The following is a 17,200-nucleotide window of genomic DNA, read 5'->3' as shown; positions in this document are numbered from 1 at the left end:
CGGAATCCTAATTCACATTGAATCCCAAATCCTCTATTCTTAGTTTAAAAACACATTAGTGAGCAGCACTTTAATTTTACTTAGCATAGTGAGTGGAAGACAGACTATAAGAGGCTGAGAAGTAGAAAAGTTTTCAGTAAGTGTTTACAATATTGTTGGAGAGAGAGGGCTCATATGGAAACAAGCAAACCATAGTTTGTTATCTGTATGTTTCAGACTGAATAGATTAGTCAATAAGAACTACAGGATTTAAAGAAAAGAAAATCATTATTACATAAATACTAGCAGCAAGCTTAACTGGGAAGGGCTTCATATGAATGGATTTTAAAAGGAAACAGTAAAAGACAGAAAGGTTGAAGGAGTGCTTTTGGTGTGTAGAAACATCTAGCAAAAGCAAACAATATTTATTTTGGTGTGATTAAAAGATAGTAAAATGACAAAGTGCCCAGTTTGAAGAAAGCTAATAAAGTGATATCTTGCAAAAGAAATAAAATTGATTTATCTCTTTTGAAAGTGGGTAAGCTGAGCTCAGCAATGCAAAGGTCAATTTTCAGCTTTGTTCTCTGGGGTCACTCCCAATGAACCATATGGTATACTAGGGTTCAAACCCAAGTCTTCTGCATGCAAAGCATGCACTTAGCCCATTGAGCCATTTCTCTTTCCTAATATGCTTTTATATTTAAATATATAAAATATAAAATAAAATCAGAATCAATGACAAATTTATTGATTTTTATACATTTTTCTAAATGTCATAAGCATTTAACCAGTAATGTATTTATTCAGCACTTTTAAAGGTATAGGTAATATAAAACATTCATTAGGGCCTTTTGTTAAAAACACAGATCAAATGATTCTCACCCCAGAGTCACTGAATCAGAATCTTGTACAGTGAGTCTGGGAATTTTTATGTGCTGGTGTTTCTCAAATTTTGATTAAGATAATATTGGAGAGGCTGGAGTGGTGGCACAGGGCATAAGGCATCTGCCTTGCAAGCACTAGCCTAGAATGGACCACAGTTCTTTTTTTTTTTTTTTTTTTTTTTTTTGGTTTTTGGGCCACACCCGGTAACGCTCAGGGTTTACTCCTGGCTATGCGCTCAGAAGTTGCTCCTGGCTTGGGGGACCATATGGGACACCGGGGGATCGAACCGCGTTCCGTCCAAGGCTAGCGAAGGCAAGGCAGGCACCTTACCTTTAGCGCCACCGCCCGGCCCCGGACCACAGTTCTATCCCATGTGGTCCCATAAGGTCCCCCAAGCCAGGAGCAATTTCTGAGTGCATAATCAGGAGTAACCCCTGAGCATCACCAGGTGTGGCCCCAAAACAAAACAAAAAATAAAAGATACTATTGGAGACATAGATTTCATTAAAAAATTAAAGGAACATTTTTTAAATAATTTTTATTGTGACCAAAGTGACTTACAAATCTTTCCCAGTAATAGTTAAGATACATAGTGACATTGAATTATGGGCATTCCCACCACCAATGTTGTCTTTTCTCCACCCCTGTTCTGAGCATGTATCCCATATCTTCCTCTTTTGACCCCCAAGCAGCTAGTAAAAGCATGCGGTCACCTCTGTGTCTAGCTTGTTGTAGATTGGGTATTGATTCTGTTGTTGTTGGCTTTGGATTTGGTGTTTAAGTTTGATCACTTTTTATTTTTACTCAATGTTCATACAAATGTTTGGTCTTGATACCGTCCCTTATTTCCCCCTCAATTTATGGGCAGAACAAGATGATTCAAGTTATATGGTTCTGTTTGAAGGAAAAAAGGGAAGGCAAAAATCAAACAAACAAAAAAACTGGGATGAGTCTTTCTAGAGGCTATAAATGTCAATTTTAGAGAAGAAAGGGGAAAAAAAGAAGAAAAACATAACAGTACAAAAAAAGAATCAAACAAAAGAAAAAAACCAAAATTCACAATAGAAATAAAGAAAACAACCAAACAATAACCATGATCCTAAAAGGAAAAAAAAAGAAAGAAAAAAAAAGAACAAAAAAACAAACAATAACAAAAAAAAAAGGAAAAAAAAAGATTTGTGCCTTTTTTTTTTTTTTTTTGCATAGGCACAAATCTTTTCTTATTGCTGGGGTGATTAGAGAGGGAATTCCCTTGGCCTAATAGATACAGGGTTTCTCCGCCCTTGAAACATACTGTCATAGGAATAACTACATGTATGTCAGGCTGGGAAAATCTACGCCCGCCAGTTATTCCTGACTGAGTGTTGCCTGTGTGTGTTTTTCCACGGTCTTGTTTCCGAAACCTCTTAGGAGTGGGCCAAAAAGGGCCCAGGAAAATGACACTCCCAGATGCTCCAGAAGAGCGCTCTGCTTTCCTTCAGGGCCACGCACTCTTTCTACCCAATGAACTCCACCACAACACGCAGAAAAAAATCACACTACAAGTGGAAAAATGGGGAAAACTCGCAGGCAATCAACAAGCACAAAGAATGAAGACGAAAGCTCGGATGACCTAAAAAACTTCGACCATCCAATAAACCTCTCAGACAAGGAGTTTAGAATAGCAATATGGAAGATGTTTGTAGAACTCAAAGAAAGCATAGATCGATCTGAACAAAACACAAGACAGAAACCAGAAAACTCCAAACTGAAATAACAGATCTGAAAAACACAGTAGCTGAACTGAAAAACTCAGTAGATGGCCTCGCCAGCAGAGTAAAAGCAGCTGAGGAAAGAATCGGCATGCTGGAAGATGAGATGCAGAAATACTCAACACAGCAGAAGAAATTGGAAAAGAACCTTAAGACAAATGATCAGGCAATGGAAAAAGTACTCAAGGAATGTGAACAGATGAAAATAGAAGTCTTTGATAAACTGAGCAGAAACAACATAAAAATCATTGGAGTCCCAGAGACCCAGGTAGGAGATCTCCAGGAAGAATCAACTGTCAAAGACATTATCAAAAAGATGCTCCCAGAGTTAAAGATTACATGCAATCAAATCCTGCATGCCCAAAGAGCACCAGCTAAAAGAGACACACAGACACACACACAAAAAAAAAACACCCCAAGACACATCCTTGTTACAATGACAAATCCCACAGATAGAGATAGAATACTGAAAGCAGCAAGATCAAAAAGGGAAATTACATTCAAAGGACCATCCCTAAGACTTACAGCAGGCATGTCACAAGAAACTCTCAAGGCCAGAGGACAATGGTGGGATATTGTGACAAGACTGAATGAAATGGATGCCTCACCGAGAATACTGCACCAGCCTGACTCATGTTCAGGTTTGAAGGAAGGATACATAGCTTCATGGATAAACAACAGCTCTGAAACTTCACAGATGAAAAACCAGCCTTAAAGGAAAAACTAAAAGGTCTACTTTAAGAAAAGAGAGACCACAAACACAGCAAACATATCTACAAAGATGACATTAAATCCTATGACAATCATCTCCCTCAATGTCAATGGACTAAATTCAACAATTAAAAGACACAAACTGGCAAAATGGGTCAAAAATATGAATCCAACCCTCTGCTGCCTACAAAAAAACACACCTGAATAGTCAGAACAAACATAGACTCAAAATCAAAGGCTGTAGGAAAATCATCCAATCAAACAACACACTTAAAAAAGCTGGGGTGGCCATATTAATATCTGATGACACCAACATTCTACTCAGAAAAGTGGTAAGGTACAAAGATGGACACTATGTACTAATCAAGGGATATGTGCAACAGGAAGAAATCAGACTATTAAACATATATGCACCCGATGAGAGACCAGCAAATTATCTAATACAATTACTGACAAATCTGAAAGAAGACATCAATAATAACACAATAATTGTTGGGAGACCTCAACATGGCCATGTCAACACTTGATAGGTCAACCAGACTGAAACCCAACAAAAACATACTAACCCTGAAAAGAGTAATGGAAGAAAGAGGCCTAGTATATATATATATATATATATATATATATATATATATATATATATATATATATATATATATGAAACTCCACTCCAAAAAAGCTGGATACACATTCTTCTCCAATGTACATGGGTCATTCTTCAGGATAGACCACATGCTGACACATAAAGCATACCTTCATAAAATTAAGAGGATAGAAATCTTGCAGGCTACCTTTGCTGACCACAAGGCTCTGAAAAAGATGTGAACTACAAAGCCACACAGAAGAAAAACTTTAACCATTGAAAATTAAACGCCCTGCTACTGAACAACCAGTGGGTCTGAGATGAAATCAAAGAGGAAATCAAAACTTTCCTGAAAACAAATGATAATGAAGACACAAACTGCCAGAATCTATGGGACACAGCAAAAGCGGTCCTGAGAGAAAAATTTATAGCTTTGCAAGCACACATCAGGAAGGAAGAAGGGAAACACCTGAATAACTTAATGATGCAGCTCATAAAATTAGAAAATGACCAACAAAAAGAACCAAAAATAGGGAGACAGAAAGAAATAATAAAGCTGAAAGAAGAACTCAATGAAGTGGAAAACCGAAAAACAATCCAAAAAGATCAACGAAAGCAGAAGTTGGTTCTTTGAAAAAATAAACAAGATTGATAGACCATTGGCAAAACTCACAAAGAAAGAGAGAGAGAGAGAAACCTGATAACCCATGTTAGAAATGAGAAGGGGGAGATCACGACAGATACTGCAGAAATCCAAAAGGTAATCAGAGACTACTTTGAGAAACTTTATGCTACTAAACATGAGAACCTAGAAAAAATGAAAAAATTCTTGGACACTTATAACCTTCCACAATTAAGTAAGGAAGATATAGCATATCTAAACACCCCCATCACTACTGAGGAAATTGAAACTGTAATCAAACATCTGCCTAAAAAGAAAATCCCAGGCCCAGATGAATTTCCTAATAAATTCTTTCAAACCTTTCAAGAGGAGCTACTACCAATCCTAGCCAGGCTCTTCCATAAAATTGAAAAAACGGGAACATGCCCAAACAGCTTCTATGAAGCCAACATCACCTTGATACCAAAACCAGACAGAGATGCTGCCAAAAAAGAAAATTACAGACCAATATCCCTGATGCTGTCTAGTCCAACCTCTATGGAAAGTGATATGGAGATTCCTCCAAAAACTAGAAATTGAGCTCCTATACGACCCAGCTATACTACTCCTAGGAATATATCTTAGGAACACAAGAATACAATTCAAAAACCCCTTCCTCACACCTATGTTTATTGCAGCACTATTCACAATAGCCAAGCTCTGGAAACAACGAAGATGCCCCTCACCAGATGAATGGCTAAAGAAACTGTGGTACATATATGCAATGGAATATTATGCAGCAGTCAGGAGAGATGAAGTCATAAAATTTTCCTATACATGGATGTACATGGAGTCTATTATTCTGAGTGAAATAAGTCAGTGTGAAAGAGAGACACACAGAATAGTCTCACTAATCTATGGATTTTAAGAAAAATAAAAGTCATTTTTGCAACAATCCTCAGAGACAATGAGAGGAGGGCTGGAACGTCCAGCTCACATCATGAAGCTCACCACAAAGAGTGGTGAGTGCAGTTATAGAAATAACTACACTGAGAACTACCATAATCATGTGAATGAATGAAGGAACTGGAAAGTCTGTCTAGAGTACAGGTGGGGGTTGGGGTGTGATGGAGGGAGATTTGGGACATTGGTGGTGGGAATGTTGCACTGGTGAAGGGGGTGTTCTTTACATGACTGACAACTAATCACAATCATATTTGTAATCAAGATGTTTAAATAAATAAAAAATACTAAAAATAAGAAAAAACAAAAGTGAATGTCCCATTGAATTATTTATATTATATGGGAAAAAAAGGAATAACTACATCTTCTGTACATGTTCTTTTACTCTCTCCTAGGTCTTTTTGTTGTATATGGAAACTTTTCGCTTAGTCGTGTATGATAAAACTAGGCCTCTGTAACTAGAGATCTTGGTATTTGTACAGATCCTAGAATGGAGCCTAGGATGGAATCTTTATTAATGGTTCTCGAAGATCTGTTCCATCAGTGTTGTTTTAATTAGTCTTCTGTAGTTGGTAGTCTTGGTTTTTGCACCAATCCTAGGGTGAAGCCTAGGATAGAGTCTTTTATTATGTTTCCAAAATTTCTGCTCAGTTGCAGTTGTCTCAGTCAGACCTCTGGAATTATAGATCTTGGTTGTTGTACGGATTGTAGTAGGACAAAGACTAGACTAGGGTCTTTCTTACTGGTCCCAGGATAAGTTCTGCCCAGTGATGGTGGTCACAGTCAGTCTTCTGTAGTTAGCGATCTTGACTTTTGCACAGATCAAAGAATGACATGTCTTCTGATTTCATCTCATCATTAGGTGGTGAGATAAGACAACCTGTTCTTAGATCAAGTTTTTGCCATTTCCTCATTGTCAGGATGTCATGTCAAAGCTGGCGCATGTTGGTCTCAGAGCAATATTAAGAATGTCCCAGAGGAAGTTTGCTTCCTGGAGTTGTTGCAGAGAACTGTGTCAACTCTATGTCTGAAATCTAGGGTTTGGGGTTGGACGGCCTCTGTCTAATCTCATGAGTTTACGTTGGGGCCACATGACATATATTCAAGATGGAAGACGCCCCTGTATTAAAAATATATGAGTTCTTGGGGCTGGAGAGATAGCATGGAGGTAAGGCATTTGCCTTTCATGCAGAAGGTCATTGGTTCGAATCCCAGCATTGTATATGGTCCCCCGAGCCTGCCAGGAGCAATTTCTGAGCATGGAGCCAGGAGTAACTCTTGAGCACTGCCAGGTGTGACCCAAAAAAAAAACAAAAAAAAAAACAAAAAAATATATATATATACATATATATGTATATATATACATATATATGTATATATATATATATACATATGAGTTCTTATCCCTAGTAGATAAGAGCTTGTTTCTATATGTAAAATTTCCACCGTTTTAGTATGCCTTTGCAAAAAGAAAAGGTGCTATATTATATTGCTGGTACATTTAGGGGTGGGAGTGTCAGGGTCCATCATCTCTGTGCCCTGATTTTGACCTGAGCTTTTATCCCAGGCAAGACTTTTTCTTGTATGTTTTTGTACCAAGCAGAACCAAAACAGTGAAGTTAAGTAAGAGAAGAAAACAAAAAAAAAAGCAAATACACACACACACATATAAAGGTAAAAGTAAATAAAAAATGTAAAAGGAAAAATGTGATGCAGGAGAATACCTTACATTTGGAGATAAACAGGTTAAGAGGTATTAAACATATATAGTAAATATAGGCTTCCCCATTGACTTTTGATATATTCTTGTGGGGGTTGGAATCCAGGACACATTTTCACCACACACCCTGGTCTTGTTGAGTCTGAGAAGTGATTTGCACAAGAAAGGGCTCAGGTAGAGTTCTTGCACTGGTGGTCCTTCTGGAGCTGAAACTAGTATCAAGCAACAGTCCACGTTTGTGGGGGTGAAAAGGAGGGCCACAGAGCATGAGTAAGCAGGAGTGTTGGTTGTAGTTTTTTGCCAGGAAATGAGATGTGGGGCTGAAAGGGTATCCTTTTACTTGGGAACTGGGTGATGGCTTACTGGGGCAGGAGGTCAGTATTGATGCCTAATGGGTTAAGAACTGAGGATAAAGGGTGTTAGTAAGGTAGGATATCAGACTGAGATTGGGGGGTAAAGGGATAGTAGGATTTCTGAAGGGGGGAGGAGAGATAGTATATAGGAGGGGCTATATATACTGTAAGCATGGATTGTTTACAATTTAGGTTTGGCTCTCAGAGAGGAGTCCTCTGTTTATGTATTTATGCCCACATAATGACATACGTTAGTGATCTATTCTTAAGGTGTTGTTGGAGGTCTGTCCCTAATAGGACGGGTCTGAGCTTGGAGTTTCTACCCTATTAGCCCATTGTATTTATTCTTGAAGTATTATATGTATATATGGTGTATATTCTAAGTACCTCAGAAAAGTGCTATCACTCTGTATTTATCCTTCTTCAGGCTTATTTCATTTAACATAATTTTTATAGATCCATCCATGTTGCTGCAAAATCCATGATTGTATCATTTCTAACTGCTATGTAATATTTCATTATGTATAAGTACCACATCTTCATGATCCACTCATCAGTTTTTGGGCATTGAGGTTGGTTCCAAATCTTGCCTATTGTACTGAGTGTAGTGCAAACATATTTGGGGTTTCCGACTTGAAGATAGATACCCAGAAGAGCAATTGCTGGGTCATATGGTGTTGTGTATGTAAACATTTCAATGGAATTATTATGTTACTGACCCTACCCTGATCGGTGATTGTGCCCTACCCTAGGGTGTGACCTGGCATTCTGCTCCCACCCTAGGGTAGTATCTGATTCTGCTCCCACCATTGGGTGGTACCTGATTCCACCATTGGGTGGTACCTGATTCTGGGGGATAAAAGCAATGGTCTGCGGAAGGCGGGGAGATTTTTGGCTGGAACTGATGTTGAAGCTTTTGGCTTCAATCTTGTCCTCCCAATAAAGCTGATATTTTCACAAACCTGGCAGTCTGCTAGCCTTTAACCTGCTACTTCGCCTCAGAACCGCCGGCTGACCAGAGTGGCAGACGCGTGCTCTGAACTGGAGAAGAAAGACCTCATCCTCCATCCCTCCATCAGTCAACCCCATCAAGGGCTGACTTGCAACAAGATGGCAGCTCAATTCAGAGTTTACAGAGCACTCTCCACACTGTTTTCCATAGGGTTTGAAAAAGGCAGCATTCCCACCAGCAATGGATGAGAATTTCCAAAAGACAATATTTTAAAGTAGTTATTTTGATAACTTTTAAAGATATGGATATTCTTGTTGTCTTTACTCTAGCCAATGGTCGCAGCATTTCTAGGTTTTCGGAAAGTTCCTGGGCACAATTGCAGTTTATTTCCAACTCTACCAGGCAACCACTTATCTCTTTGCCAGTATCTGTGGATTAATTTTGTTCTCCAACTTTAGAAAAATGGACTCACGTGAAATGGACTCATAACTTGCTGGGTTTTTCTTCCCAGTATAAAGCCTGTGAGATCCAATTTTATTGTAGGTTTCAGAAGTTTGTTTTTATTGCTGAGTACTGTCTCATGTTGTAATCTTTTGTGAAATTTCATGCATGATTTTGTTAATATACATTTGAGTGGTTTCCAGTTTGAAGGTATTGTGAATAAACCTATTATTAAGAATCATTATTAAAAATCAAATCAGTAGGGGCCGGAGAGATAGCACAGTGGCGTTTGCCTTGCAAGCAGCTGATCCAGGACCTAAGGTGGTTGGTTCGAATCCCAGCGTCCCATATGGTCCCCCGTGCCTGCCAGGAGTGATTTCTGAGAAGATAGCCAAGACTAACCCCTGAGCACCGCCGGGTGTGGCCCCAACCACCCCCTAAATCAAATCAGTTATAAAATTAATCTTAGAAATATTGTTTTCTCTTAGATAATTAGAAGTGAGATCATTGGGTCAGAGTAGAGGTATGTTTCTTAACCTTAAAAATAAAATTACCAAAAACAAAAGTATATAAATGAATAAAATGACAAGTTTTTCCAAGTATTTTTACTTATTGATATACCTCCCATAGATGCATGAAAGTTTCAGTTGCTTCAATCATCACTTCATATAGCCTAACATTTAAACTTCTCCCATTCAAGACATTATTTTTGAAGTCATTGCTTCTTGTATCCACAAAATATAAAGATATTTAGTACCCTAATAAGTTTTCTAATATGCTTATTATTTCTCCTTAGATTCATGGGCTTTGAAATGCATCCTTTATCTACAATTTTATTGTTAATGGTTTTTAATTTTCTTTTAATATTACTAGGAGACACATTTTTATTATAGTTAGAAGACATAAGTTTTTAAATTTTAATTGAAATTTGAAATTCATATTATGAATCTATACATGAACTATCTTGGTGCATGAATGTGTATGCTTAAACATGACATTTGTCTGTTTACATAATTCTATCAAGTTGGTTTTTAATAATTTTATTCTCTATTACTGAAATATTTTTATTATTATTAACATATTTTATTATAAGCATTTATTTTAGTTTTGCGTGCATGTTTCAACTCTACCTTACAGTGGTGTTATATTTTGTTGAGTTTATTTGGTGTTTCCAGAAATTAGAAAAGAAAATTTTTAAGTTAGTCTTTAATAATAACTGATACTAAGGTACCATTTTGTCTGCTTTTTATTTTGTTTTAATGAGTAAGATTTGCTCCTTATTTCCCTTCAGCTTGATTTACCTTTAGCATTTCCTTCAGTGTAGTTTATCAGATACAAATCCTCTTAGGTTCAATTTATCTGAAAATAACTTTTTTTAATCCATATAGTTTAAGGGTAAGTTTACTAAATATAAGTTTCTATATAGTAGGTTATATTATATTTCAAATGCTTGGGGTTATTTTTAGCACATTTCAGTATATTTTCTATAACTGTCTTTGGTCAGAAGTTTGACTATAATGGAGCTAAGTTTGGTATTCTTTTCATTTATTGCATCCTTTCTTACAGATATTGCAAATGTTGATTACTAATATTTGTAGACTCATTATATCTAAGTCTCAGATAATATGAGATGGACTTAAATTTCCAAATACTCTATAAATTATTTTATAAGCTCTAATGTGAATACCTATACTAAAGTAATAAAACCATTCCCTGCACTGAATAAATTTTGGATTTTAATAAGACTAAGATACATGTTTTTATATCTATCAGATTAATAGACCATAAAATATGCCATGCCAGTTAAAACAACCTACTATGTAATTCAAAAAAGAAAATTCTAGTGTAAACATTGTGGATCTTGCTGTTGCTGTTTATTACACTTTTTGTTTACAATACTGTTAATAATGGTTTCTCAGGGACAAAATTCCAACACCACATACATGTATCCATCTCCCTTGCCCCAGGACCACAAATACCCCTCTCACCTGGCTTTCAACTCAACTGTGTGTGTCTTTCCTCCTTTATATTTGGTAAACATGATGTTTGAGTAGAATCTTAAAATGTGAGTGGCATTCACATTTAGAAACAGGAAGAAAGTCACCCCAATTTAAGCAGCCACTTCTAAACGTTTACTAAGAATAATTTTACCATTATCAAACCTACTACTTTTACCAGATATAAAATTAGGGACTGGACTTCTGACTAAGAAAATATTTCTGACAGACAAAAGTGGGAGGTTTCTGACCTTTCAACCTTTTATACAAAACTGTAGAAATAAATTAAAGAACAACACAGTATGTGATAACCCTTTACTGAGCCCAAAAAAGAGAAACCTGGATGTTTTCCAGTCCATTAACAAAATGCGATCGCTTTTTTATTTTTTTAATGCAACATAACTTGGATGTCAGGTTGCATTAAGATGCCTTGGGTTACAATGACATAAATAGTTCAACATAATGAAACATGACACTGAGAAATATGGGCATCGATCTGTGCCACTAATTTAAAGACGCACTGGGTTTTGCCTTGATCTGTTTTTATGTCCTCAACCAGGAAATGACACATGGATAATAGGTATTGTCTGCTTTGTTGTTCCCAGGACAGGCTACACAGAAGAATTTTTTCCATTATTGACACATCCCTAGTATTGACAAGTGGGTTATCATATTCTCTTTCTCATGAAGTCTTGTCAAATGGTCATAACTTACACAAAAAAGAACAGAATCATTCTAAAGGCAGTTTTCAGGAAAATGGATTCCAACTATATCTTCCTCACACTTCAGTCTGCATTAGAGCTGACATTTCATTTTAATTTATTCACCAAGAAACTACAGCACAATGTCAGGGACTTCAGAGGTAGGATCTTAAACACACAGTCTTCCACAGTATTTACTAAAATAATTTTTATAGATGTTACTTGACATAGCATAAAATCTTTGTGCTTTAGAAACATGGAGTCATGCATATAAGAGAGATTTGGGTGAAAATTGTAGAATTCCCTGTCTTCCACCCATGTTTATGTACTAACACCACAGCTCTCTGTTGTGTGAGAACTGCAACTGAGCTTCCTGTTAAACCTAGGACTTGTCAGATATTTTCTTGCCATTAAATTAGAACTAAAAAAGCCTACCCATTAGTCTGTAGAAATAAAATTTTTTGAGATTATAAGCATTATTACTCGAAAGACATTGGATATACCTAGCTCAGGTGTGAGAAGAAAATTCACACACGTGGAATGATATGTCCAAGCTGAGAAAAAAAAAACATAAAGTTGGCTCATAACGGATGAAATCTCGAAGATAACAGAAGTATATATTATAAAGTAAAATGTCTGCATTCCAATAGAAAAGAAATTCTTCTGACTATAATAACTCAAAATCATAATAAAACTCATACTATTACTAATAACAGTGAGATTAAAAGTCATGTGTCTAACAGATCTAAGAGATAACAAACTCATATATAACAATTTTTAGAACATGGAAAGATTTCTCAAAGCTCTGAGATTTCAAATAATTATGCTAAAATTACATAACTTTAATCTATCAATATTTTTCTTGATGTCATTCCTTTGAATATCAGTTTAGCAAAATTCTGTTTGTTCCAAATGAATCTATTTTTGTTAAGCTTTATTCTAGAAATTTATTGTTTTAATTTTATATTAGTTAAAGGGTAAATCTCTGAGTTGGAGATATTTTCATGCATCTGCTAGACAGAATATATTAAAAACCCTGCAAATCAATAAGAGAATTACAGACAATCCAATAAAATAGAAAGCAAAATACTTCAAACTTGTAATTTTCTGCAAAATATATAAGGCTAACAAGCATTAGAAAACGTATTGAGGGACTAGAAAGACAGCATAGCAAGTACTGCTTTGCATGCAGCAGACCTGAGTTTGATCCCAGTAACCTATATGGTCCTCCCATTCCATATGGTACTCCAAGCACTGCCAGGAGTGCTTCCTGAGTGCAGAGCCACACTTTCTGGCCTTCCAAGTGTGGCTCCAAAACAAAACAAAACAAAATTTCATGCATAATTAAAATCTAAAAGAAAATTAAAACTGCTATTAAAGATTTAAAAAAATTGAAAATATTATGTGAACATATATTTTATAGACCATATATAAACTATATCATTTCTACCATATATAACACAAAAATTATATTCAAAACTGCCCACTCCAAGTGACACAGAAGGAAAATGGCAGATTATAAAAGTATAATAATATTTTAAGTTTTAAAATGTAGATGATTCTTATTATTATTAACAAGAAATAATAAATTATATTATGACAAGTAAAATATCCTTTAACAATTATAAGATTTATATAATTGTAAGGTTTCAGAAGTTAATGGAATAATAAACTAGCAGTGATGAGGGAAAACAACCATAAACCTAGTATTACAGAATTATGAGGTTTTATAAAACGAACGTATAGTTTATTATTTTCACCGCATATATTTCAACTCTTAATCCAGACCTTGAGATATAGCAGGAAACAGAAGAGACAAAAAAATCCCTTTTTTCAATTCCTTTTTCTAATGAGAACAGACAGATAATAAATATATAATATATTATGAGGTGATAAGTGATAGTTAAAAGAAAAGTCAAGAGAAGAAAAATGCATAGTGGTTGTTGGTAACTTCTAAAGAGGCATAAAGGAAGTCTTTACTGGGGTATGACATTTGATTATTTCCCAAAGGAATTGAGAAAGCATCTATTAAATGTCTAAACTAATGAGCTGCAGATAGAGAGCTCTAGAATGACCTTAAGGAAAGGGAAGGGTAGTGAAGATAAAAGGGAGAAGAAAGAAGTTTAAAGATTTGGGCTTGAAGGCTTTGTTAGAAGGAAGTTTCCACCAAAGAAGAAAATCTCAGCAGATGCTGGTTGTAAAAACCAGGAAACTGCTTTTGCATGGAACACATGAAGTAGGACATTCAAATGAACTCATCCTGTCGGTAAATACAGGAACCTGCCAAAGGTTCTGTAGAAGAGACATAATAGTATCTAGATAGTAATTAAAATGTTGTTACAATCATGGATAATGGTAAACATCTATGGAGTGAAAGCTTGAGAAATATGCCACTGACAGGTACAAAAAAGGTAGAAGGATCCTGTGTAACAGGATCCAATTGGCTGGATGGAGAATCAGAGAGCAGTTCTGAAAGATAAAATATAAAGTAAGCATCAAATACTCGCAAGAAATGGCAAATTGTACTCAGTGCTATTCATACGTCAAAGAGGTGAACACTGAGTCATTGTATTGGACAATAGAATCCTTGCTTCTCAAGAAAGATACCTGAAATGTGAATAGCAAAGGCCTCTTTTAGGAGGAGTCAAGAGATTTGGGGGAAAATGATGTACAGATTTTAATCCACTTATTTTTTAGACAGGGGACCCCAGTTCAATCCCTGGAGTTTTTTATGTAAACTGAGATCCAAGCACCACAGACTCTGACACAGTACCCTTCTACATAAATAAAGATTTGAAAAGAACAAAGAAGAGAATGAAGAAGAGAATAAGATGATGTGGATAATGTCTTCTAAGTTTTCTTATAAAGATCATTTCATATGTAAATATTAAGTTAATTACCCAGAGATTCTCCTCATAAAATTTACTAAGGTTTCCACTTCAGGAAGGACATGTACTGGAGGTAAGTCTCTCAATGATGAACACAGAAATTACTTTCTTCAATCAATAAATTTAATTATCTATGGATTATGAATAAATGTAACCTTTATTTTTAAACTAAAATTTAACTTAGAGGGGAATACTGTTTCCAATAAAGAAATTTGTCTTACTGGTGCCAGAGCGACAGCACAGTGGGTAGGGCATTTGCCTTGCATATGGCCGACCAGGACTGACCCAGATTTGATTGCTCTATCCCAGCATCCCCTATGGTCCCCAGAGCCTGCCAGGAGCAATTTCTGAATACAGAGCCAGGAGTAACCCCTGAGCACTCTTGGATGTGGCCCAAAAAGCCCATTAAAAAATGAACATGTCTCACTACTGGCAAAAATTTCAGAACAAGTTATTAGTATATAATAAGTGTGGAGAATTTTAAACACATGTCAGGGCTGACACATTATAATAAAAATAAATGTTTACCAAATACTGATCAAGTGGGCATTTGTGCATGTTTTCTTTTTTTTAATCTTTAATATAATTTTTATTTTAATCATAGTGGCCTACATATCATTGACAATAATATTTTAGGTACATATTAACATAAAATCAGGGGAATTCTATCACCAAATTGTCTTCCCTCCACCTCCGTTCCCATCCTACCTCCCATATCTTCCTCCCTCATCCCTGGGGCTGCCAGAATAAGTGGTCCCCTCTGTGCCTAGTGGTCCTACACCTGTTTGGTCTTGGTACCTCCCTTATTTCCCACTCTAGTTGGGAGGCGGGACTAGATAGTTCAAGTTATGTTTTGTTTGAAGAAAAGAAAAGTAATAAACTGGGGAAAAATAGACTATGTTTTTGAGTACTTAAAAATATTTTTCAATTCAATAAGGTCACTAAGTGAAACTAACAGATTTTAAATACCAATATCACAATGAGTCTATAATAAAAATTAACAAAAACTAGACAATAAAAACAAATTTAAATTATTTTAATGATTGTCTATAATGTAAATTAAAAAGGAAATTATAAAGGAAACTCTAGAGTGTTTAGAAAGCAGCTTTTGGCTATTCAGTAAGCATTCACCAAGAAATATAATAATTAAAAATAAATGCATTAAGTTTTAATTCCAAGACATAAGAAGGAAAAGAATAAACATAAATAAATTAGAAAGAAATAACAATGATAATATCAGAAATTAGTCAATTACTTTAATTATTAGCATTTGCATAATGCTAATAATAATTAAAATAATCAAAGGAACAGTGCAGAAGATTAACAAAATTTTTCGATGTTTCTTCAGAAAAAAATATGATAAACCTCTAAGTTTAAGTACAAAATAAGTACAAATTCAAAGATAAAAAATCAACAATAAACATTAGCTGTTTAGTAAGGGAATTAAAAAGATTGAGTCACTATGTTCAAACCAGGCCTGCTCCATAGACTCACTCTTCTTTCAAACAAGATATAAACCAAGCAGGGAAAGATTATTGCTTCATCAGCCCATGCAACACAAAGCTGGCCATATCTATCAGGAGGGGAGGGTGGGAAAAGCCCGACCTTGCTGAAGCTGTGCTTGTTACTTCCATTAGCCAGAATCACCATTTCCCTGATGGCCTACCTCATCACTGACCCTCTACAATTCTCTGTGGGATGCCAATCTGACCACACTTCAGGAACAAAGGTTGCTGGGCTGATATCACTTGGGCTTTCTTAGTAGCGAGTGTGGGCACCTTCCCCCTGATTTTCCTTCTTCTAAGAAAACTGGGCAGCTGTAATCATGCCCACAAATACAGTTGCCATCTTTGAACCAGGTCATCTTCAGAAGGCCCTGCAACAGAGTAATTGCCCCCCAAATTCATATTATCATATTTTTGAATTTCTGGACAACTACAATTGTTTGATGCTGTCATTCCTAAATGAACATTCCAATTTAACAGACTGGACTTGTAAAAGAGCTTATTAAACCTTCTGCCATGGTATTCATTACCACATTAGTGCTATAATAATTTTCACAAAGAAGTTTGCTAATATATGTTTTCTTTCTTTTTGTTCTCTTCCCTTCCCTTTCATTTATTTTTTCTTTTCATTTTTTTCAATCATTTTGCTTTAACTTATCTGGAAACAAATTTATTATGATCAACTATATCAATTATGTGAGGCATTTTCTTTAAATAAATAAAATAGACAGGCACATATAAAGTTAAAAGAAGTCAGTTTTCCATGGCTTTAATTTTACATTTTGGAGTTGTTATTGCTAGAAGTGTACCTATACTAAAAATTATTATATCTTAATGTATTTGATATATAATTATAATGAAATATATTCACAAATAAAGCATACCATGGTTTTATGTGTATATTTAATATATAAATTCAATTTATATCACACTCAGTATTTTTGTTTTAAAATTCACCTACTTACCTTTTTTCCACTTTGATTTTGAGCCTCACCCATCCTAGCAATGCTTAGGGAATTATATGTGGTTTTGCGGATTAAACTTGGATCAGCCACCTGCAAGGCAAGCAAACATTCTACCCATTGTATCCTTTTTGGGGGCCTCAACTTCTTTTGCTTTAACTTATAATGATCTTGAGAACTCTCCTCAATTTATGGATCTAGCTTGCAA

This window comes from Suncus etruscus, chromosome 3, assembly GCF_024139225.1.
Source record: "Suncus etruscus isolate mSunEtr1 chromosome 3, mSunEtr1.pri.cur, whole genome shotgun sequence".
Taxonomy (NCBI): Eukaryota; Metazoa; Chordata; class Mammalia; order Eulipotyphla; family Soricidae; genus Suncus; species Suncus etruscus.
The sequence above is the reverse complement of the archived record's forward strand: the minus strand, read 5'-3'. Positions refer to the sequence as shown.